Source organism: Camelus bactrianus, unplaced genomic scaffold (genome assembly GCF_048773025.1).
Source record: "Camelus bactrianus isolate YW-2024 breed Bactrian camel unplaced genomic scaffold, ASM4877302v1 HiC_scaffold_28, whole genome shotgun sequence".
NCBI lineage: Eukaryota > Metazoa > Chordata > Mammalia > Artiodactyla > Camelidae > Camelus > Camelus bactrianus.
In genome coordinates, this window is record NW_027413942.1 from 1,063,347 (window position 1) to 1,074,258 (window position 10,912).

Sequence of the window (10,912 nt, forward strand, 5' to 3'; positions counted from 1 at the left end):
ACTTTTGTGAATCAATTGGATGACCACTTTTTTTCTTTGCTCTCTTAATGTGGTATATTATATTGATTGATTTTTCTATTTGGAATCTACAGGATGTAATCAACATTTATAGAATACCAAAAACATCAGAATACATATTTTCCTCAAGCTAACATGAAACATTCACCAAGATAGACCTTATTATGTATCATTAAACACACCTTAAAAATTGAAAGGAACAGAAATATTATAATGTATGTCTCAGACTAGAGTGAAATTAAACTAGAAATCAACAATGGAAAGATAGCTGTAAAGTCCTAAATTACCTGGATAGTAAACAACACACTTCTACGTTATAAATAGGTCAAATAAGTCTCAAGAGGGATTTTAAATGTATTCAATGAAATAAAAATAAAAATACAACTCATCAAAATTTGCAAAATGCAGTGAAAGTTGAAGGAGACTTGTAAGATACTTTTGTCATGATATATAATCTTATGGAGACCATAAACTCAATTTTGGGAAGGGGAATAGGAAGACACAAAGCAGCAGTTCCCAGGAAGGGAAATGATCCTAAAATTAAATTCATAAATGGTTTCCAAGCAAAGAACAAATCCAGGGTGTTGCCAGAAAACAAAAGAAAAAAGATGGAGGGGTCAAATATGAAATGAAGGACATGACTGAAGATTCTTTTCCTTAAACCTCAGAATCATTATGGTTGCATCCTTGGAGTATGACATAATCAGAAAAAGACTCTCTGAGGAATACAGTATGTATCATAGATGCTCTCAAACAATTGGGCTTCTGGAAAGTTTAAGGGAGTTTTTCCTCAGACTTATCAGCAAAAACCCAACGTAGAAATAGGGCTACATTGAAAGGATTTGTGGGTTCAGCATTGTTGAGCCTTGATGAAGCTCACCTCAGAAGGCTTAGAACAAATTGGAGGGTATTTGTGCTAATGAAGAGCTACAGGGGAACCTGTTGATCCTGCCCTGGCACTCCCATGCATGACTATACTTTCATACATTTTTCCTTACCATTTTATTCTCTTATCTGTTTTTACCCTTTGTTTTTGTTTCTTTTCTCATTTCTTCACCCCTTTTTGGACAGTTTTGTGTAAGTAATGGACAGAGGACAGGCCTTGGAGTCAGAGAGCTTGCATCTGAGACTAAGCTCTAAAACCAAGCTAAGTGACCTAGAATATGTTAAGTCTAATCTCTTCACTTGCATAAATGTAGGAATAATATCTAATTTACTGTGTGATCATGAGGATTAGAGATAGTAAGTGTACTTCCTTAACGGTAGAACGTGTCCAATAACAGTGGCTGTTATATTGTTTTTATTACTGTTGCTACAATTTTGTTTATGTGGTTGATTTGGGTTCTTGGAGCAGCTGTTAGTAAACTCTACACTGAGTTTCTTTACTCTACATACTCTTTAATATGATTATTTTTATGAGGTTGATTTTGATAGCTGATATTGAACTCTCTTAGTCTCTTTACAGCAGAGTATCCATCCCAAGATGCTTTGAGTGCTGGCTTCTAGAAATGCTTACATGATCTCCCTTGAAAAATGCCTGGGAACTTGCATCCTCCTATGTCTCCACTTCTCTAAAGATTTCTTCTCAGAGGATTCAAGCAACAAATCATCTACAGGAATTGCCATCTTATGCTTTGCTTCTAACATACTAACATTAGAAAATTATTTTTTAATTTTTATTTTTAATACTACAAATATACCTTAGGCCTTCCACTAGCAACCAAAGATACAGCAAGCCCTCATTTAAAGAGAATGCTAATCTATACTGTATCAGTTTCCCCTTCCTGGCTCCACTTCTGGCACGATGGTGTGCAACTCAGAATCACTCCTCAAAAAAACTGATGAAAACTATTTTTAAAACACATTTAAAAATAGTTGGCCTTATGAGCATACACAAATGGAAATGCCACTACAGATATACAGCAAATGAGGACACATTTACTCAAGAATATTTACTGAAGCTCCATAAAATGATGAGTCTTTAGTATTTGAAGATCCGCACTTTTCCCCTCTCCAATCATTGAGCTGGGAACTCCACCCAGACTTGTACAACCAAGAACACAAGTTTTTGACTCCCCCCAGGTCCTGGTTGGAGGGTTGTCTTCCTGGGAAGGACATGACATTAGCATTTCTCATACTGCCCCTAGATACTTGTTGCTGAGGCAAAGTTCTGTACTACTGCAGCCAACAGGTGGGGGACCCATTCTTCCACCACGTTTCCTCTCATGAGACATAGGTTCTACCTTGGGCATGGTAGGACTTTGAAGTCCCAATTGCTATTGACTCAGCTCATATGACAGGGGCTTGTGCCAAGGGAAACAAGCCAAGGACACCTGGGGCTCTTGCCATGTATCCACTGAGCACTTACTTCTTCAAACTGGGCTATCACTTAGAATTGACCTATTGTTCCTTACTCCAGCACCAGAGTTGTGGCTCAGAGATTTTCCCTGGAAGGAAAGGCAGACCATAGAACAGAGAGCTCAAATTATCTCCCCAAAGGAGCCAACTTTATTTGCAACAGCATATGAAGTTCAAATCTAAGTTTGCTTTCAAAAACAGTAGAAGTGTTGGTGAGAGGCAATGGGGAGGAGACTGATAAATTCATTGAAGATACAGGCTAAATGATAAGCCAACTAGTTGCTGGAGAAAAATAAGAAACCAGCTGCAAGAACTAGAGTCTGAATAAATTTCAAACTTTGACCATCAGGAACTGTCCCTTCATAGCAGCCTGTATTTGACTGGATTAGGGTGTAAATAATTTATTCTCCAGGGCATTGTTATGAACAATAGAGCTTTTAACCAGCAGTTAGTGGAGTTTCATAGGTTAGTGTGGTCAGGTAACTAGACAAACACTGCCTAAGCCCTGCTAAAACCTTGTTATCCCAAAGTGGCTGGGCATGTCCAAGGATGAATCCCTGAGGAAAAACATCAGAGGCTTTACCCTGTGTCTGTTTAGGGGATAGAGGAGGAAGAGAAGGGAATGGACAACACTAAAATAATCCAGTTAGTCTTTAAACAAGTAAACAAGCTAACAACAATGACAAGCACTGAAAGAGGGGAGAGATGAAGCCAGTCCCCAAAGTTGCTGCAATATCTAAAATGTTCATTTTCCAAAAAATATGAGACATGCAAAATAAGCAGGAAATTATGGCCTAGATACCAGAAGAATAGCAGGCAATAAAGCCACCTGCAGGAGAAACCAGATGTGAGAAAAGAAGCCATTATAAATATGTACAAAGAAACAAAGAAAACCATGATTTTAGAAGTAAAGCATGATGACAGTGTCACATCACATAGAGAACATTAATAAAGAGACAGAAATTATTAAAAATAACCAAATGGATATTTTGGAACTGAAAGGAGCAATAACTGAAATTTAAAAATTCACTAGATGGAATCAATAATACACTTAAACGGGCAGAAAGTAAAAGTACTTAAGAATAGATCAATAGAAATTATGCAATCCAAGAACAGAGTGAAAAAAGAATGAAGAAAAAATGAGCAAGGCCTCAGAGAAATGTGGGACACTAATGTATACCAACAGACATGTAAAGGCAGCACCAGAAGAACAGAGAAGGGAAGGAGCAGAAAAATATTTGAAAAATTAGTGGCTAAAAACTTCCCATTTCCTAAAAAATTTAAATCTACATATCCAGGAGGTTCAACAAACTGCAAGTAGGATAAACTCAAAAAGACCCATGAATAGACACATAGTAAAAATGCCAAAGAAAATCTTGAAGGCAGCAAGAGGAAAATGACATCTTGCTTAAGAAAACTCGTATAAGATTAACAGTTGACTTATCATCAGAAACAATAGAGGGCTGAAGGCAATAGGATAACCTATTCTCAGCCCTCAAATTTTAAAAGCTCTTAATCAAGAATCATATATCCAGCAAAATTATCATTTAAAGTGAAGATGAAATAAAAAGGCATTTGGAAAACAAAATCTGAAAGAATCTGCTGCCAGTAGACCTACCTTACAAGACATACTAAAGTTAGTCCTTCAGGCTGAAAGCAAGTGACCCAAGACAGTAATTTGAATACACACACACAAAAAACAAAGAACACTGATAAAGGTAATTATGCAATTATAAAGGAGTATAATTGCCTATTTCTTATCCTTTCTTATCTTGTTTAAAAATCATAAAGCAGTATACATTTAATTGTATTTGTGGGCATATAACATACAGAAATGTAATATATTTTCCAATAGCAGGGCAAAGAGGTTGGTGAGAACAAACCAACATTGGGTTAAGAATTGAATCCAGATGTTTCACTTGAATCCAAAGGAACAAATGCATAGAACCTGAAATGGAAAGAAGGCTAATATGAGAAAAATTATACATATAACATAAAAATTGTGTTCTACACTGGAAACTGACACAACACTGGAAACTGACTATAACTCAATTAAAAAAAAAGAAAAATTATACGTATAAACTTGCTCTCTTTTCTCCTCTCAGCTTCTTTAAAAGACATAAAATTACATAAAGGAATAATAATTATAATGATGTACTGTCGGGCTTATAACATGCATAGAGATAATACCTATGACAAGAATACCACAGTAAGAAAGAAAAGAGAGTAGAGCTATATGGGAATGCTGTTTCTACATTCTCTGAAATTGCTGGTGTAATTGTGAAACTGTTTTTGATAAGACATATATGGTAAGGCCTAAAGCAATCACTAAGTAAATAACTAAAAATATATAGCAAGAAAATCATTAAAGAAGTTAAAAAGTAATATTAGAAAATATTCAATTAATGAAAAAGAAAACAGTAATGCCAAAAAAAGACTTGTGGTGTAGAGAAAATAATAACTTAAATGAGAAATGTAAATCCTATTGTTTTGCTTAGTTTTGTTTTTATGAACTCTGGATACAAGTCCCTTATCAGATATATTATTTGTGAATATTTTCTACCATTTTGTGGGTTGTCTTTTCATTTTCTTAACATTACTTTTTCAATTAATGCTATGTCTCTCTCTCTCTCTTTTTTTTTTTTACTTAAAATGAATCAGAGCAAACACAACATGTGTACAAATCTATAGATAAAGCTGCTCTGGAAAAAATGCATAAATACATGGCAAAGAAATGAGACTTGGCATTTTAATGCTGATCATGCCATCCTCAGTGCCATAACACAAAATCTGTGCTTGCAACACAGTAAACTATGTGTATCTGCTATACCCTACTTCTCAAATCCAGGACTTATGAACTCAAATCAGAATTTCCCATCAAAAACTCAAACTTGAATTCCTGTACTAGGAATGTCTCCAGTAGAGAGCACTAATGTTTTTTGAATATTCGGTGTAAGTAGCTTTAATTGAGATAAGGCCTAGGAAGGAGTTACAACCATTTCCCATTCCCATATATCTGGGTACACAAGACATAGGCATTTATTCCATATCTATTAACAGTTTACAGAGCACCCACTGTCCCCAGGCACCACATTAGGCCTTGGGATCCTGAGGAGGAAAAGATACACTATTAACCTCAAGGAATTTGGCCTAGTGAAGAAGACTGTCTCAATCCCCTAATAACATCTCCTTGCATCAATCAAGGAAAGCATTTACTAATCATGCACTTTCCTATCACAAACTACATACATATATGTAGAAAAGCACATGGACTGTAAGCATTTGCAAACAGTAGGTTCAGGAGGGCCTTAGAGAAAATCTAGTCAAAATCTCTCATTTTATACCTGGAAACTTTAAACCCAGAGTGGATAAGTGACTTACCCACGATCACGATAAGAACTAAGATTAATATGGCACTTCCTATACGCCTAGAACTGCTCTAACAGTATTGTTTATTTAATCCTCACCACAAATCATTTTTGAAATATAAAACTAAGGCACAGAGAAATTAATTAACAACAAAAATCAAACAGCTCACAAAGGCAAAGTCAGGATTTGAATCTAAGTAGTCTTGCTTCAGAATCCATACTTTTAGTCACCATGCTATATTTAAGTAGCTATGTCTAAAGACAGTCATGATTTTCTGACTCATGTTTTTACACTGTCTTGTTATTTTATACTGTCAGGGATTCCAGCATCTCTAGAAACCATTGGTCAAAAATTATCAAAGAAATCTCAAGATATTATGGTACTTCAAAGTCACAAGATCCTCGATTTGGGGAAAATGGCTCAATTCAACGTGGATGTATATGTTACCAGAAGGTGAAGATGAAGACATGCACAGACATGAGAAATATAGTAAGTAATCTTATAAGTATTCTTTTATCTTACTTTGACAAATGTTGCCACTTGTGTCTCATTTCCTTGTTTTCCTGAATCACTTCCATGTACTCCTTCTCACTTCCAAATCCCAGTCTTTAAGTGTGTTGATTCTTCAATCAAATAAGAACATGTTAATGTAGACAGAGCTAGGGATTAAATCTTGAGAGGACCCTGCAGTATACAAGATAGAGAAAATGTGCATTTCAGAAGCCTCAGACTTCACTTCACCCATTCATTTATTATCTAACAAATATTTATTGGCTGCCTGCCATATGCACAACAATGCACTGGGTTCTGGGGATGTGCTAGTCTATGTGATGGATGTGACCTTTACCCTCCTGAGGTCCACAGTCTTACAGCATTCCTCCAGAGTAAGTTAGGGATCCATAGTTAAGTACTTGTCAATTCTCAACCTGTTGGGCCTCTGAATGATGCCTGAGCTACAGGAGGATGAACAGAATGACTCAGCAAGACTGGGGACTGCTAAGAGATGCTGTCACTCTCAGGTGTGCAGACTACAGAGGAGTGAGCATGTTATTTTGAAATGACAGTAATACACTGTTTGAGTGATATGCATGAACTATAAAATAGTTTATAAATAGAAATTATTTGCATTATGATTATGTTTTGTCAGAATGCACACATCATTTTTTTGTGTGTTTGTGTCCTTGAGGACCCTGAAGAACAAAATTTTGTATCTGATTATTGAATTGGTTAAGTAAATTAAGCAAATCCAGGCATTTTATTTGATAATCAAGTTCACTCAAAGATGAAGGTAAAATTATAAAATTTACACCCACTTACATATTTGTTTCATCCTTTAGTATGCTTCCCCCCTCATTTTTACTTGTAATCAATCTGTCTGTAACTCCCCCAGTTACACAGAGGCCTTTACCAGACACAAAAAGCTATTCTGCTCACAAAAACAACAGGCTTCCTTAAGCCTTAAGATTTTTTTTTTTTTAATTTGCCCTTTAGGTCTCAATTTCTCTGAGAAATCTGGGAAGTCCTCTCCATTTTAGCCCACTCTTTCATCTACCAATATAAGACCCAACTACTTTTGCCCTTCAATTTTGTAATGAGATAAAGGACGCCTGATTTATTATCATACTGCTCTTTTTCATAAGGTGACCTGGTTACATTCAGCTATTATAAAGCATATTTGAGTCATAGGCTCTGAAACATGTCAATATCCTGTACTAGGAGATTTTAATCAGCCCTGAATTTGCTCATATATCCAGCTACATATTTGCCTCTATTTTTTTTTTAAACTATAAGTTTCTTGAGGGCACATGTTTATTTGTTTTTAAATCCTCCAAAAACAATTTGGTGGAGAGACTGAATTGGAGATAAAGAAGTTAGCAGAGATAAATTAGTAGAATAAGTGGATAATTGGAAGGTGTGCCTGCATTTGGATACATAGGATTCAGGAGACAAAGACAAAGAGAACTGTGGTGTGGGGACACACTGGGGTTTGGTTAGTTAGTCCCCACTGATTTATCATGTCCAGCCTAACGGTCCCTGGAGGAATGCTTGGAGACTTGTGGACCCCAGGAGGGCAAAGGCCACATCCATCAAATGGACCAATGTATCCTCAGAAACCAGTCCAGTGTTTTGCCCACAGTAGGCATAGAAAAAACATTTGTTGGATGATAAATGAGTGGTAAGATGAAACGAAGTCTGAGATATCTGGAACATGAAATATTCCTATCTTCTTTTCTGATATAGTCCAGGATAGTTACATTAAACACATAGAAAACAGAAACTCCTGCCTAGACTGATAGTGGCTTGCCCCAGATCTCACTGCCAGAAGAGCCACCAGCAGAAGCCAAGATACCAATTCTCATACACTTTCTGACTCATATCTCTTTTCCTCTATTTCTAAAATGTTCTGAATCTTGTTCTTTTACAATTTATATTGATTCTTAAAAATTCTTAACAAACTATATTTATGTGTGTATATATACATACATACACACACACACACACATACATATGCATACATATTATGTCCTAGTCTTAGAGAATCAGTTAAGGTTAGAATTGAAGTTCAGTATTAAATGTGTATTACAATTAACAGATAGCCTAATATTAGGCCAAGAAACACATATGCACAAATACATACACACACAGTCATTGAGGAAGAAAAGATGGGAGGGGCATTGAATCAAGGCCTAGCTGGTATTAGACCTGGGTTACTTCAAATCAAAGAAATGAAAAAGTTGACTATGAGGAACCTCAGAAACCAGCTGTTTTCACAGTATCAGGAAAACTTTTGCCCAGATTTCAACATGGTCCAGGGAACACAGATTGAATTCTTACAGGGATCCCAGCAAGCACTGTCTCAGTCACTAGCAGAACCCATCAGGGCTTTTTTTATATCACTTCACAGGAGCTAAGGAGCACTAACTCTGCTTTAATTCTAAGCTTTCAGCCTGGCTTCACTTGCAAATATTTTCTTAGAAGTCTTCATTTTATGGATGGGAAAGAGACAATAGTCAATAACTGGCTGGCTCCTGTGTGGCAGATTCCAATATGGGACCCAGATGACAGTACATATTCTTTAAATGGGATGCATGGGAAACTTTCAAAGAAATATTTGGACATCTTCCAAGAAGACAGATTAGCTGGAGATGGCGGGCATCCTGCTGCAGGGAATCGTGTTTTCCCCTTGAAGGAGAGCCTGGAAGATCACCTTCCTAACACTTGTCATAAAAGGAAGGGATGTCATATAGTTAAGGCAGAGGGTCAATCAGCATAGTGGGGTGAGAACACAGAGTAATTGGTAGTGGATATTTAAGACTGGGACCATGATAAGGGATCAGCTCACACAGAAGTGCACAGCTGGCCTTGCACAATTACAGTTTCTAGTCAACCGACCTTATTCCAAAAACACTTGCAATGTCGACCTCATCCTGTCCTTGGACTTCTCACCACTGAGCTCATTCTCAGGGGTCATTCTCAGAATTTCTCCCAGGCCCAAGGAGAGCTCACGTTAAAACTCTGCAACCAGGAGATTGAAAAGGTCAGGAAAACATGGTGAAGTCTTTGATCAAAAATAAATAAAAATTCTTCATCAATGACAATATGCTCAATCATACACAGTTGAACCAGCAGGATGACTTTCTGAGAATGCAAAGCCATGAATGCCTTCTCACTTTTGTTCTTTTCTTCTGACCTGATGTCTCAGTAAGACTAACAAATTTGAACCCTGGTGTTGAGAAAGTATTGCAAAGTAGTATTTCAATTGAGCACTGTAAAGCTAGCCAAACTTTCCCAGACCCATGTTCCTATGCTCCTCCTTCAACCCTGCGTGGCCCACCAACCTCTCCTCCCCTTTCAGGTGCTGCATGCTTCCCCTGTAGATTACATACCTCTGAGAAAAGGAATAATGATTCCTGTTTACCTTCGTATTCTGCCTCACCTCTCCAGAACTCCAGTGCTTTCTTTTATACACTGTAGAATTTCAATGTTTTAATAAATTGAAAGAAATAGAGAATTTTCCATTATCAGAAATAATTTTATAATACAGAATTGGAAAATAACTGTTAATACTGGATAATATTCTGTCTTCCATTAATCATAAAAATTTTCTCATGACACAGAGAAATCTGAACTCTTATCAAGGCCGCCACATGGAGCAGAGATGATGACACTCAGAGTCTCTCTTTTTTTAATTTTTTTTTTTTATTTTTTGGTTTGGTTTGGGTTTTATTGTTTTGTTTTGTTTTTCAGGGTATCAACTCAGAAAGGCCCTGCCAAACCTAGGAGTGAGTTGATTGCTCCATGTAGGTCATGCAGTTCAATAACACAATTTGTAGTGATCCTTTCATTTCTGTTATTTGTGACTCTGCTTGTGCCATTGGGCAGAGGAACCGGCCACATTGCTGCTCACAGTCATCTCCTTTATCATATGAATGTGAGGAGCCTACCACTAGATATGTCCCCAAACCAATGGGATGCTGTAGAAAACAGAGTATTTCTATGTCTTTTTCTTCTGGATTTTCTCAGGTTACCAGAAAGAGATTGACTGAGCCCTGAGGGTGGATTGGTCATTTTAAGACAATATTTGGGGCAGATAAGGCAAACATATAGAATTTAGGTCTTTCTAAATTTTACTTCTCTTTCATGAGTCTCTTTCTGATTATTATCACCTGCACTGATCCATCTATTCATGTAAGTAGTACTTGGTTGTTTTCTATGTGTTCACCTAAGTTCTGAGCTGCTTGAGGTCAGAAACCAATATTGATGCTTTTTGATATTGTTCTTGATATCTAGCATACTGATGGGCACAGAATGAGTGCTTAATAATTATGATGAGACTTCTAAACACAAATTTACACTTTGACAAATTTGGCTGTGGAAATAGGGACTGAGTCTTTTAGAATTTTCTATGAACAGAATAATAAATGTATATAGGAAATTTATAAAATATAGATGGGAAATAAAATACAGCAGCATCTTTCAGAGACACAGCTTCTCTTTCCTTTCTCTTTCCAGATCCATGCAGGTGACAGATCTTTCTCTGTCCACCTCTGATGGAGACTATATTCTTTACTGTCCAGTAGCATATTCCCTTTGATTGTCTCTTAGGTATGCAGAATTGCGAGCATATTCGAACTTTCCTTCTTTCCTTCTGTCAAATTCTTGTCAG